This window comes from Aythya fuligula, chromosome 11 (genome assembly GCF_009819795.1).
Source record: "Aythya fuligula isolate bAytFul2 chromosome 11, bAytFul2.pri, whole genome shotgun sequence".
NCBI lineage: Eukaryota > Metazoa > Chordata > Aves > Anseriformes > Anatidae > Aythya > Aythya fuligula.
This window is the reverse complement of record NC_045569.1, coordinates 1,210,958-1,223,557: the sequence shown is the minus strand read 5'-3', so window position 1 is coordinate 1,223,557 and position 12,600 is coordinate 1,210,958.

The following is a 12,600-nucleotide window of genomic DNA, read 5'->3' as shown; positions in this document are numbered from 1 at the left end:
ATAAGTTATCTGCATGGTGATTCAAGTTCAGCTTTGTGCTTTGGAAGAGCTAATCTGGGCAAGACTCCTGAGCACAGACAGGTGTCAGCTGTTTGGGGAGCAAGGCACTATGACTGTCACCTAACAGCTGCCTACAACTCCTGGGACCCTGTTGGGGCACCTCTGGTCTCTGCCCGCAGCACTGCGACAGGTAAGTGCAGCACAAGGCAGCCTGCAGCTGCTCTAAACCAAGCTGGAGGGGGAGGCGTTGGCATTCTAAAAGCCTTCTCACCACCTTTAAAAATTCATGTTAGCTGCGAAAGAATCATTAGGATTCCCCATTTAAACTAATCCTGTACTGGAATCATCAAAACCTCACAGTACTCTTATGGGTCTGATGGCTTCTGCCAAAATGAGTCTGGTTATGAATGGTTATAAATGAGCAAGGTTAACAGCTTATGTTGCAGTGTGGTACTGCTACTTCCTGAGTAGGTATGGGAGGGGAAGGAGAAAGCTTCCCTCCTCTGAACTTCACCATTGTGACAAGATAATCCTGCATTTTGAGTTGCAAAGAAGGAAGCCAGAGTTCAGCAGCTGTTGAGGCCGCGGCTGCCTGTGGAGCCACAGGAGCTGCGTACCCATTTTGCAGTGGTCCTGCAGCTGACCTGCATAAGGTAGCACAGGAGGTAACAGGACAGACACACGTCTCAAAGCTGGGACGTCTGAGCCCAGGATCTTGCCTACTTCACCCTCTCTCTGGAGCAAGTCTTTAAGCTCAGTCTGCTTTGGTTGGCTTCATGCTTGTGGGAGTGGCCAGCAGCTAAGGCCAAGATAGAATGTACAGTGGGCTAATCCAGTAAATCCAGGTTGGCAGTGTCCTACTGGAACATTTGCCCAGAATAAGCCCTCATTTTTTCATGATGTTGGAGGATAATGCTTAGCTAAAACCGTTCAGAAAAACCCCAGGGATTCTAATTGTTGACAGTGGCCTGTGTTGGATGGCTGCAGAAACCCATGCAGCCCCTCTGGGAGCTCCTGCAGTTACACATTGTTGTGGAGGGGGCTCTGCCTACAAGCCTGTGTGTTGACATCACTGGTCTGGGCATCATGATTGATTCCAAGTGCCCACAGTCACACTTGCTCTGGGTGCTGTGAGAGCTAAAGAGGGAAACTTTCAGAGAGGGTGAGCGTACAGCTCTATTTGGGGGAAGAATAACGCATCACTTATGCTAACGTAAATAGCAAATGATTGCAGTGAGTGCATTAGTAACAAGAGGGAGGAGAATGCAGCAGTTATTCAGTTGCCCAAAACACCCCAATGCACGTGGCTTTTGCTTCCCCCACAGACTGGACCTGTGCTGTCCCTGTTACCTTGGAGGTGTTCAGAGGCAGGACCTCACAGTGCTGCTGCTGTGTTCAGGGAATGCCTTGCTGAGACCCTGGTGCCCCCAGAGAGACCGAGAACAAAGGCTGGTCTCTCTCAAGTGGGTCATGCAGTTTGGTTTGCCTAAAGATGAGACCATCTCTTTTGCAGCAAAATCTTGAAGACGTTGATGACTTCAGCTCTGACAAATTCCAGCCATCTACTTCTGCTGTCCTTAAAACTTGCCAAATACTTCACACCCTTGTAACAAATGCTTTTGAGGAATACTGTGCCCAAGCCAACTCCTCAGTTCAGAGCTTCCCCCAGAGTTCAGTGGAGCAGCATTTAGGCCGGAGAGGTCACTGCAGTGTTGTTTAATGTCAGGCTCCCCCTTCCATTTCTAACGGAGCAGAGGCTGAGGCTGCTCGGGCACTGGGAGCGTGCTGGTGAAGCTGGGTCAAAGCCTTGCACTGGTGCAGGCAGGCCCACTGGGTGCTCTTGCTGCTTGTTAGCACATAGCCAAGTCTTAAACCTGCTCAGACACATGCTTACAGGAGTATGTAAAAATGTATATTTTTATTTCTAAAGAGTCTAGAGGGAAAACTTTCTCTCAGTGCTTCCAGTCTGAATTCACACTTGGGCTAACCTTTTGTTAAGTACCCAGGAAAGGGTTTTTCTCCTTCCCTCTCTTGGGCTGGACCCTTCCCTCCTGCGTGGCAGCAGCACGGGCCCAGCCCTCGCCCTGGCTTGGTGCTCACATCTGTGGGTTTGTTTGTTTATGAGCTTCTCTATGGCTCCCAAGGCTCTAGGATATGAGTGCCTCAGACATGCGTGTTGATCCTCACTACACTCTTGTGAGGTTAGGATGTGTTTGTCATCGTCTTTTACAGGGCAGAAACCAAGAACCAGATGTTTCAGTTTGGAAGAGCCTATAGGCCGTGGCTGTCCTGCCTGGAGCAGCTCTGAAGTGCTGGAGCGTCCTCAGAGCAGAGAACATGGAGCTACATGGGCTCATCTTCTGTGACAGCCCTGGCATGCATGAAGCCATGGGAACTGTCCAGCTGCAAAAAATGTCCCAGCACCAGTCCTCTGGGTTGGCCATTACCCCACAGAGCTCCACATGGGATGCTGCCATTGCAGGTGCTGCAGCACTGGTTAGAAAAAATCAGAATGGTGGTTCCTGGTAGTCTTCTGCTGGAAAAAGGATTCTGGGTGAGCATCCAGGTCATCAGAGTGCATAGAGGTAATCAGAAGTGACACTGTTGGTGAGCAGGGCCTGGCTCTGCCAGCTTCCCCTTTTCGTCGCTAAAGCTGCTGGATGAACCAGCCAGGAAAACAGGGCTACTGCTGAGTTTTCTTTGGAGGTTGATTCTTTATTCCTATCATTCCTATGTGAGGTGCTTCAGGGTGATTTTTTTTTTGCCTGTGACAACCAAGAAGAATTTTAGTCTATTTTTTTAAGCGTCTGTGTGGAGCTTGATTTGATTATAGATGTAGCACACTGTGTTATTCAGCTCAGACAGGTAGGAAAGCTGTCTGAACTCTTCCTTTTTAATGTTGTATGTATGCTTGCAGTTTTGTATAAATGCATTGTTATGTTAATCATACTAAATATTAGAGCCGTGAGAAACATCTATAACCAAACACAAAACAGGTGAAACTCCCCTGGTTTTGGGTTTCATTACATACTCAAGGCTCAGGCCAGGTTTGTTGAGGTTCATGAACCTCTCTGAAGCTGGGCTCAATTTCAAGCAATCCTGGGCCGAGTTTCAGGCAAATCTGGTCCAAGCTTTGAGTAAATTTGGAACAAATTTTAGGTGAATAAGAGATGATTTATGATTTTAGGTTGAAACCATACAAACTGTGAAGTCTTTGCTTCGTTTCAATCTGTAACCAGGAAACCTTGGCATTTTGGCTGAGTTTCACTTTGATTTTGAATTTTGACCCTAAAAGCAAAACAGCTGGGACAAGGAGGTGCGTCCTGCGAATAAACAATGCAGAAATGGGTTCACTGGGTGGGACCCCAAAGCCCTGCACCACGCTGAGCACACACCTGTGATGCTCCACCAGCCACGGGGCTGTTCCCATCCTGAAGGTGCTTGTCCCTGTGCATGTCCACTGTGCATGTCCATCCAGCAGTCTGACACAGCCAGTCCTGCTCATGTATGTCCTCCAAATAACTTAGCCTTCCCCAGCCTCTGAACGTGAGGTTGTATGTACAACTCCTAAGTCTGGAGTGTACTGACTTCAGGTTTGACTTGTGCAACAATGATCCAATCTATACTGCATGTTTGTGTCTTAAGGGGTAAATTCGGCTAAGAAATCTATACAGGGGAACAAGGCCCAGGGTCATCATCCCCATGCTGTGTTAAAACATGGCTTGCAACCAAGCTTATGGGGAAATAGACTTTCTATCTGTTGCTTCAATGAGCTCCTGAGATTCAGAGCACTGCAGCACTGGTTCTCCAGCCTGGAGATGTCCAGAGGGTCTAAGAAGTCTCAGCTTGCCAGTCCTGCCAGGTGGTCCACAGCACAGATACCTTTAACAAGAAAAAGAGATGAAAATTCTCTTATGCAGTTTTCTTCAGATTCATTCAGGCATTTTAAAGGGATCTCCAGACATAAACTTGTCTTTTTAAATAAAAAAGTATGTATCATCATTAAACCCCTTGATCATGAGATCCTTTTTGCGCCAAACATAAACTGTAGCTGGAAAATATTTGCGCAGGACCTGGCTTCAACTGTCAGGCAAAATATGAACAGCTGAACTGGGAATGTAAGTGCTGAGTCCAGAGTAGAAGGTGATAGCACAACTTGCTGCTTTGAGAAACACATGACTGGAGGGATGGGCAGGAAGGGAGAAAGAAAGTGCCAGTGCGGAGCAGACAAGGAACCGCACTGTCAGTCTATATCCATCCACATCAGTGCAAAGCTGAAACAACAGGGAACTGGGAGAAGGGAGAAAGGGAAAGAGCGACTCAGCAGCGCTGGCTCTGCCAGCTGAGGGCCAGCTCTTTAAAGGATTTTTTGAGATGAATCCGCAGCCACCTGCCCTTGTGGTAGCCAGCTCCACAAGGCTACCAGCTTTAATGTAAAGCCCTCCCCATTGTTTGGCACTCTGAAACCAACGAGCACTTGGAAGGACTGTAGAGCTGGCCACAGGGCTTTTCGTACCATGTCTGCACTAAAATGGATCCAGTGAGGAGAGCAGGGGCGCTGTCCCATCAGTGACTGGAGGTGGAGCCTAGTGGGGAGCTCTGGAACTGCCTGGCTGTGGGCCCCTGGCAGTGACAGGGATGTCACTGGCCTAGGTTGTCCACTGGCAAAAGGGCGATGAGGATACTTCTCAAGCAAAAAGCATACTAAGGAAGATGGTTGAAATGCCCAGAGAAGAACGTGGCTTTCTTTGCCGTGTTGTTTGAATAACTGTATATGGCCAGGTTTCTTTTTGTGCTCAGTCCTGAAAACAATTAATTTTCCTTCTTTGCTGCCTTCCTGCTGTGCTCATTCTTTTATCGATGAGGAAAGACTCAGGCTCACCCACCTAATCTGAATCCTGAAGCAGAGGTCATTGCTCTGGGACAGAAATCTCTTGCCTACTTACCAACTCCTCTCTGCACTATCAAAGACACTGGAGAAGATAGAAGTAAAAATACATAGTCTCTTACTTAGCTGGGAAAGTTACAGATATTTCAGCTTGTCCAAGCACAGAGATGTAATCCAGGCATGACTGGGTTGATGTGTAAGGCAAAGTCCTTAAGAAGAGCTAAACTTGGTGCGCATCCTTCCAGTGCAAAATTTGTCCTTCTGGGGGTAGTTATATTTGTGATATTGTGAGAAGAACTGGAAAATGTATTCTAGAAAGCATTTTCATATCAAGCAACTGCTTATGTGCAATAGCAGGAAAAAGGCCTTTTTTTTTTTTTTTTTTTTTTTTTTTTTTAATCTGCCTGTTGTGGTTTTGGGGCTGTGGGACTGTGGCTCCCCTTTGGAGGGTGTAGTCCATCTGTGGGGTGGTAAGAATTTACCAAATGAGCCAGACAGAAAAATCCCCAAAGCCTGTCAGGATCAGATCACTATGTGACCTTCCCAAGTACTGAGTATAGATTATTAAGTCCTTAAATACAATTTCTCATTTACTGAATTCAAAAGAAGGGTAACCAAGCAAGAAAGAATTTAACAGATTTCCCATTCCCCTTGTTGAAATGGTACTTGCCAAAGGCATAAATCCCCTTCACTGAAAGCTTTTCACTATCATTATTTTAACTGCAGTTTTCAAATCTGCCACTGTAAAAGATGTCTCAATACTTTTTCAAGTGTTCTCACAGCACTTGGAAGAAGTAGCTGCAATAAAAGATGTGAAGCGCTTTCCCTAAAGCTCTAATGTCAAATCACCATGGAGGCAAGAGGTTGCCACGTGTTCAACCAGTAACTGTTTCTACTCCTGGGGTGCAGCTGTGGAGTGAGACAATCTGAGGCCAGAGCTGGAGAATCCCGACTGGAGACTCAGGCTGAGAAAGCTGCTGTACAACACAGCACACTTTGGGTGAGGGATGGACAGGAGTGTGAGAAAAGACTCCTGGGGTGACATGTTCTTTATTTTCAAGCACCGTATCACGTCCACCTTGCATGGATTAAGACTGAAAGAGGCACCCAGCAATGAAGGGGAAGAGAGGGGGAAAAAAAGGCTGAAAAATATCCATGGTGCATGTTCTCAGAGCAAGGACAAGATGCTTCCTATTAGGAAATAGAACTGTATTAGAGCTAAGTCAGATCTGCGTGAACTTGCCCATTGTTTGTCCCTGTAATTTGATTACATAATTTATGAGGCTGAATTCACCAAAGATCATACTGTGATCTATACATAGGCCTACTACATACTCCTATATCCCTAAATATGCTGGGAACGAGAACATTTTATTCTCCACAATGACAGCACAGATAAAACCATGGAAGGAAATTGTGGGGTCTCAACATGACCGCTGGGCCCAGGTTGAAGGCCAAGTCTGGCAGGAGTTGCATAACCCTCTGGTGATAAAGATCAATTAATTGTGTTGGGCTCATTCATGCTAACAAATAGCACAGTTCTGGGTTCCCCACAGACCAGCCTAGAATTCATTTAAAAAATAGAGAATTGGTAAAGGCTTTACTCAAGGGAACCTCTCCAGCAGGCCCCTAAGCATTAAACACCTCATGTCCCTTATGGTCTCTAACCAGTCCTGTGAGAGAAGCAGCTCATTGCTTTGAGTAGCAGACAGGAAGGCGGGATGAAAGAGAGAAATCCTGGCTTTAATGGTAACAGAGCCAAACCTCCAGCCCTGCAAAATCTGCAAGAAACTGAGCACTCCATTTGCTGTGGGTTTTAGCGATGCCATCAGCTTGTCTCAGCCAGGCAGTAGGACACTGTTCAAACCTAATTCAAGAACAAAGTCCAGAAAAAATAATTGTTATCCGATTTGCTGTGGTTGTGCTAGAGTTGCAGCTTTATAGCACAGGCTGGTTCAGCATGGTCACATGCTGATACCTGCCTGCTACTTGTGCAGGAGCGATGTACCATGAGGCTCTCGTGCATCCACTCCAGAGGTAGAGCTCACATGGCAGAGATAAGCTATGGGTGCAGAGACAGCTGTTTCATTAATGCAGCAATGGCATTTTCAAGGCATCGTTAGTCTAAAGGCAAGTGAGGTGCCTCCACCTGCTATAAAGAAAATGCATGTGAATGCACAGAATTCTGTTATATGTGGATGTGGATCCTGATACTAGTTGTTCCCCTTTTTTGTTTCCTTGGAAAGGAGAATAAAAGTGAAGGGCAACAGTTATTTTGGGTACTCTTAGCATAGGTTTGTCCAGATCTGCTCTTCTTGGGTAGATTCCTGTAATGGCAGGTAGGTTTGATTGTGGGTCACTCTGTGCATGCTTCACAGCTCCAAAAATGTGTCAGCAAACAGATCACTTGTGACCCAGTGTCCTGTTCAGAATAGCTGGATTATGTTTATAAAGTGAGTAAGAAAGATGATGGTTGATCAGTGTAACATAAACTATGGTATGGAAAATGAATTTTGAATGAAATGCACAGATAAATCACTTATCCTCACCAATACCCTCTCTATCCTGGTAATTGAGACCATGTGTTGTGCTGCAAACAATAACTATGGGAAATTACTCATGATTCTTCTTTCATAAACTTGGGAAATGAAAGTGATGGGAAGTATGATCATCTTTTTTTTTTTTTTTTTTTTTTTTTTTATGTTAACAGCTCTAAATTATTGGGGTGGGAAGAAAATGTCAATAGAACATAAAAGTGCTTTGTATAATGTTCATATTTGCTCATACTTTCAAATCCACTGTGGCTTATTAGTTCATGGGAAAAATGACAAAAAGGAATAAAACCCAGAAAATGAATCCAGTATCAACATCTTGCCTCTATAGTAACAGAGAAATTGTAACTTTGGGGTAAAAAGTGACAATATTAGGAAATGTTTGTTGGGCAATTGTGGTGATTAACCCTCTGCATCCCCTGGCAGCTCCAGCTTCCTGCCAGCCTGACACATTGCTGTGGATTAAAGAGTGCACATTGCTCTGTGCTGCTCCTTGTGTTAGAAGCCTGGAGCTAGTGAGGCCCTTAACCTCTGTTTCAAGAGTTTATTGCTCAGCTGTAAAAATTCTCCCAAGGCTGAAACTTGACAGAAAAAATGTCTCCGCCTGGGAGGAGTTTCTGTTCTGAGTTTGGTTTGAATTAATTCAGCTCTTTTCCACTTGCAGAAGGACAATAGAGCAGGATTCCCTCTCTCTGCTTTTTTCTTTTTAAATCCTGCCAGGGCAGTATATGACAGGCGACTCAGACCACAGTCCTCTCTGCAGCTGTGGCGCAGGGTCAGTGCTGGCCACTGCAGCAGTTTCCCTGCCCTGTAACAGGCCAGACTCCATCCCTTTGCTTGCACTGATGCTGGCTCATACGGTGACTTATGCCTTCTCTGAGCCAAGGTTGCTGAAGGCCATCTTGGCTATGGTGCAAGCTGAGGAAGTCCACCCTTGCTGCTATTCCTCGAGGGACTGTCTTGCTGCAATGCAGAACCACTGGGGCCACACCTCCATGGGGCTTCTGACTTCTCCCACAGCAGGCTGGTGTGCCAGCAGGAGCCTGTCCTCCTGTGGTGGAGGTGCCCTGGTCAGTTCTGGGCTTTCTGTGGGGTACTCGGTGGTCAATTTCCTGGATAAAGGGCTTGGCCCAGAGGAAGCAGCTCTCTGCAGACCTCTGTCCAAGCCAGGGGATTTGTTTTGAGAAGCAAGAGTGCTAAATCTATTACCCTTCTTGCACGAGCTGCCTGTGGGGTTGATAAATCTATCATAACAGTCAACTCTCTATGAATGAAGTCAGGCCCCACCAAAGTCAGTAGCTGAACTACCACTGATTTCACTGGAACAAGGTTTTACCCCGATCCTTGAAGTGCCCCTGGAGCTCACCCATGCTCAGTGCAGCCATCCACAGCTCCAGCGAGGGAAAAGATGGCAGAGAGCAGAGAAGGGTCCTGGTGCTGGCTCAGCTGAGCCTGGGTCCTGCTCAGCCAGCTGTGCTGAGAATACTACTTTGGTAATACCGATGGGCCTGGGTGTGAGATAGGTGTCATGCATCTGAAGTTGCTGACGGAGACACCTTGGCACATAAGAAGAATTTTATAGGTTAGTGGAGTTCTGCCCTGAGCTCTCAGAGGGCCAGAGCATAAGTAACAAACAAATAAAAATTTCTATGGATGGAGAGATATCACACCCTCAGCTCTGTTCCAGTAACCCAGCATCCATAGAGACTTTTCTGTGTTTGACTGACTGAACAGCTACTTGATATCCAAAACAGCTTATAAATGTTATTAAACATAAGGGCAGACCCATAATACTTGCCAACACTTATTTTAATAATGATGCTATGTTTGCCACTTCACAGATCTGACCTGTCACTTGAGAACTCAAATGACCTATAACTTTAGCTTTATCCTCCTATAAACCCAGGCAGGTGTGTTTGCTGGACTTGGTGCATTATGTCATATTGTATACAACTTTTTTACAACCATTTGCTTCTTGCTCATACACTTTCTCATCACCTCAGCACGTGTGACCCCTCGTGACAATATTTTCCCACCTACACAAGTAAATGTCCAAGCAAGGACAACATCTTATTGCAGAAAATGGAGCTAAGGTAGTTAATTGCTATTATTTAAGTTATTTCACTGGTTTCTTTTTGGTTTGCTGACTTTCTCATACCTTTTCATTTGCTAAGCTGACCATAAGGTTTTCTCCATATTGTATTCAAGTGACGTTTTTTCTTTGACAGATGCTTCAGAGTTGCCCTCCCACTGATCACAGGTGAGCTCATATATAAATTGTGCTGTGAGATTTCTGATAAGTGGAGGTCTTTCAACACTGATACTGGGTGGAGATTTCAAATCTGAAATAAAAGCAGCCTATTCTCATAAAGGCATGGCTTATACATGAACTTTTGATGTCTAGTAAGACCCAAGGTTCAGTCAAGTTCAGTCCCCGCACAGGCAGAGCATCAGTAGCAGCTCCTTCCCAATTGCTGAGGTCTAATAAAGGTAAAGCTCACACCACATCCTTTCATTTGGGTGGCTACTAGTCCAGCTTGTCATTCACTGCCTGCTTTCCTAAAAGGCTTATTATATGAGTGTAGCAGATGTTACATTTACCACTTGGTTCAGTTTGGCTCAATTTGACCAGTGGCTTTGCACTTTTACAAGGAAACATTTAGGCACTAATACAGAGAAAGCAACTCTGAGTACTGAACTTGGCTCATGGATTATAGTCACCTTGAAAGAGTTCAACTGTCCAGCATTTGCCACAGTTTTGATCACTATCCTAGAAGGGGTTCCTTTCCACTCCTCCTCCTCATTATAGAGGCTAATCAGGAAAGTGTTTCTTGCTCTTTTTTCTTTGAATCTAAAGTGCTGCAAATGCCTTTTTTTAGGGGAAAAAAAAAAAAAAAAAAGAGTCCTTTGACCACCTTGTGATGGGATACCACAGAGGTTTTTACTTAAAGCTAAATACATATCAGGATGGACTATGAAAATCCTCCCATTGTTTTTATTTCCCCTTTTGCTCTTTTGAATGCACTGTTTCTTTCCACTTTTTATGGTCACTTCAAATGTTGTTTTCCAGTGTTGTATGGCTTCAGAATCACTGTTCATGGAATGAAAGTGTCCAAAAGCACAACATCTAGTCTAACACAAGAACTCTTTCAGCCTTTTCAGTGGAATCTATGGTATCTGGCCCCTTCCGGTCAGAAGAAGCAGGTGGCATAAAATCATATTTATTTTTAGGAAGAATAGAAACAAGTAAAAACTGATCTTTAACAACTCTTAATACACTGTGGTCTAATATAAGTAGCAAACAAGAGGTACCTCCTTCTCCTTTGCAGAGCTGGCAGGAAGAGACCCTGTGTCTGCAGTTTGCTCTGGGACCTGATACATGTATGACTTTTTAGTTCCACCTGATCTTCATGACATTAATGTAGAAAACAGTCAGCATCTATGGATGCCACATGCATGAATGGATAAGGATGGCCTGTGCTTACTGCACTTAGAGCTTAAGATGCTCAAATAACTAAGCAGTCTATTTTAAGCAGCTGTTTGAAATGGCTCCTGCTCTGAAGTCTGGAGGTAAATGCAAAGTAGGAGAGCATGAAGGTTAAGCAAAAGGAAACATATTCTTTGTAGTCTAGAGGGAGTACATACAACTCTTGTGGCCCTGTCATCTATGCCTGATTTGAGAAACCGAATATACTTACTTGGCCATCTTGAGCAATGAAATTCCCTTTGACCCACAGAGTGGTCCACAATCCAGTGGTATTAAAAATTACCTTTTCCAAAATTAATTCCTTTTCTTACGGATGCCCCTAGAGTGAGTTGTAGTTATAGACTGAATAAAGTCACTCTAGAAGGACTTCATTGATTAATATGTAAATCAAATGCTAAGGAAAACTTGCTGGTATTGCAATATCCAGAGAACGATCTACTTCAAAATAACTTGCTCAGATTTTATGGTTCAACATTTGGAAAAAATCTTTCAGGCAGTAGATTGTTATAGAGATGATTAGCAGCCCTAACAGAGAGGTAGGCACACATTTAATGAACCTGCCCTGCAATTTTCTATCAATGAGCTTAGGTGGTCATTTATTTTGCAGAAGTTTGAGAAGTTTGTTTTGTATATTCAGCATGATACCTAAAGATTGTGGTTTTTAAAATTTTTGTAGAGTGAATCTTTCCTGCTTGGTACAAATATATATATATATAAAGAATATATATATATATATAGCCTTGGGAACATGCATAAGCAAGAAATGGCTGTTAACAGCTGCAAATGTTTATGAAGCTCTCCTGTGCTGGAGGATGCTGGCAATTAAAGGTAGCTAGCAGGACACTACCTGGTGTAAATATCTGCAGCCAATAATTGTAGCTTGTTCTCTCCCATTTGCTTTCTGAAGACTTGTAGGATTGTTGAGCTGATCTGGTGAAGAAAGCACTATCAGTACTACCAGGATTTTGCACTGGTGAATATGTAAGTAGGTCTTGTTTCCTTCAAATGTAAGGTGTTGTTATAGCTGGAGCAAACTCTTTTGCTCCAGCAGATTATAAATTGCAGATTATAAATCAGTTTGGTTACCAAAGACTGAGACATCACAATGAATGATGTGAAGCCTTGGTTCAAGGAGCACTTCAAAAGACTATCCTAGATTAGGAAAAGATTTATTTGATTTTCTAGGACTGATATCCTTTTTTAGGGAAAACTTTTCTTTACTGGTGAAGCATGCAAGGGGAAAATGAATTGCTCTTGATAGCTATCACTGTCTAGTTTGTGGGCTGAAAACACCAAGTGAGAAGGCATGGTAGCCAACCTGAGAATTATATTTCCCAGTCACAGTAAGGCAAACAATGCTCTGCAGTGCTAAGTCCCAGCTGCTTTCCTGTCCTTGGCCTGTTCCCCACAGCTGAGGTGGCACTAGCATTACAAATCTTGCTAAGAGATTTCAGAAGACCCTAATGTCTAGGTACATCAGAGCAAGATAAAGGTTGTGAATCCCCACCAGTAGATTCCCTTTTTGTATTGTGCCTGGCTGCTAGATAGAGACTTAGTGTGCATTTGTGTGTTAATAATTAAAGTGTTTATGATGTTAAAGGACAAATCACCCTCTCCTGGAAATTAAAGACTCATGCTACAACCTCCTGATCCTCAGTGAGTATTGCATTAGT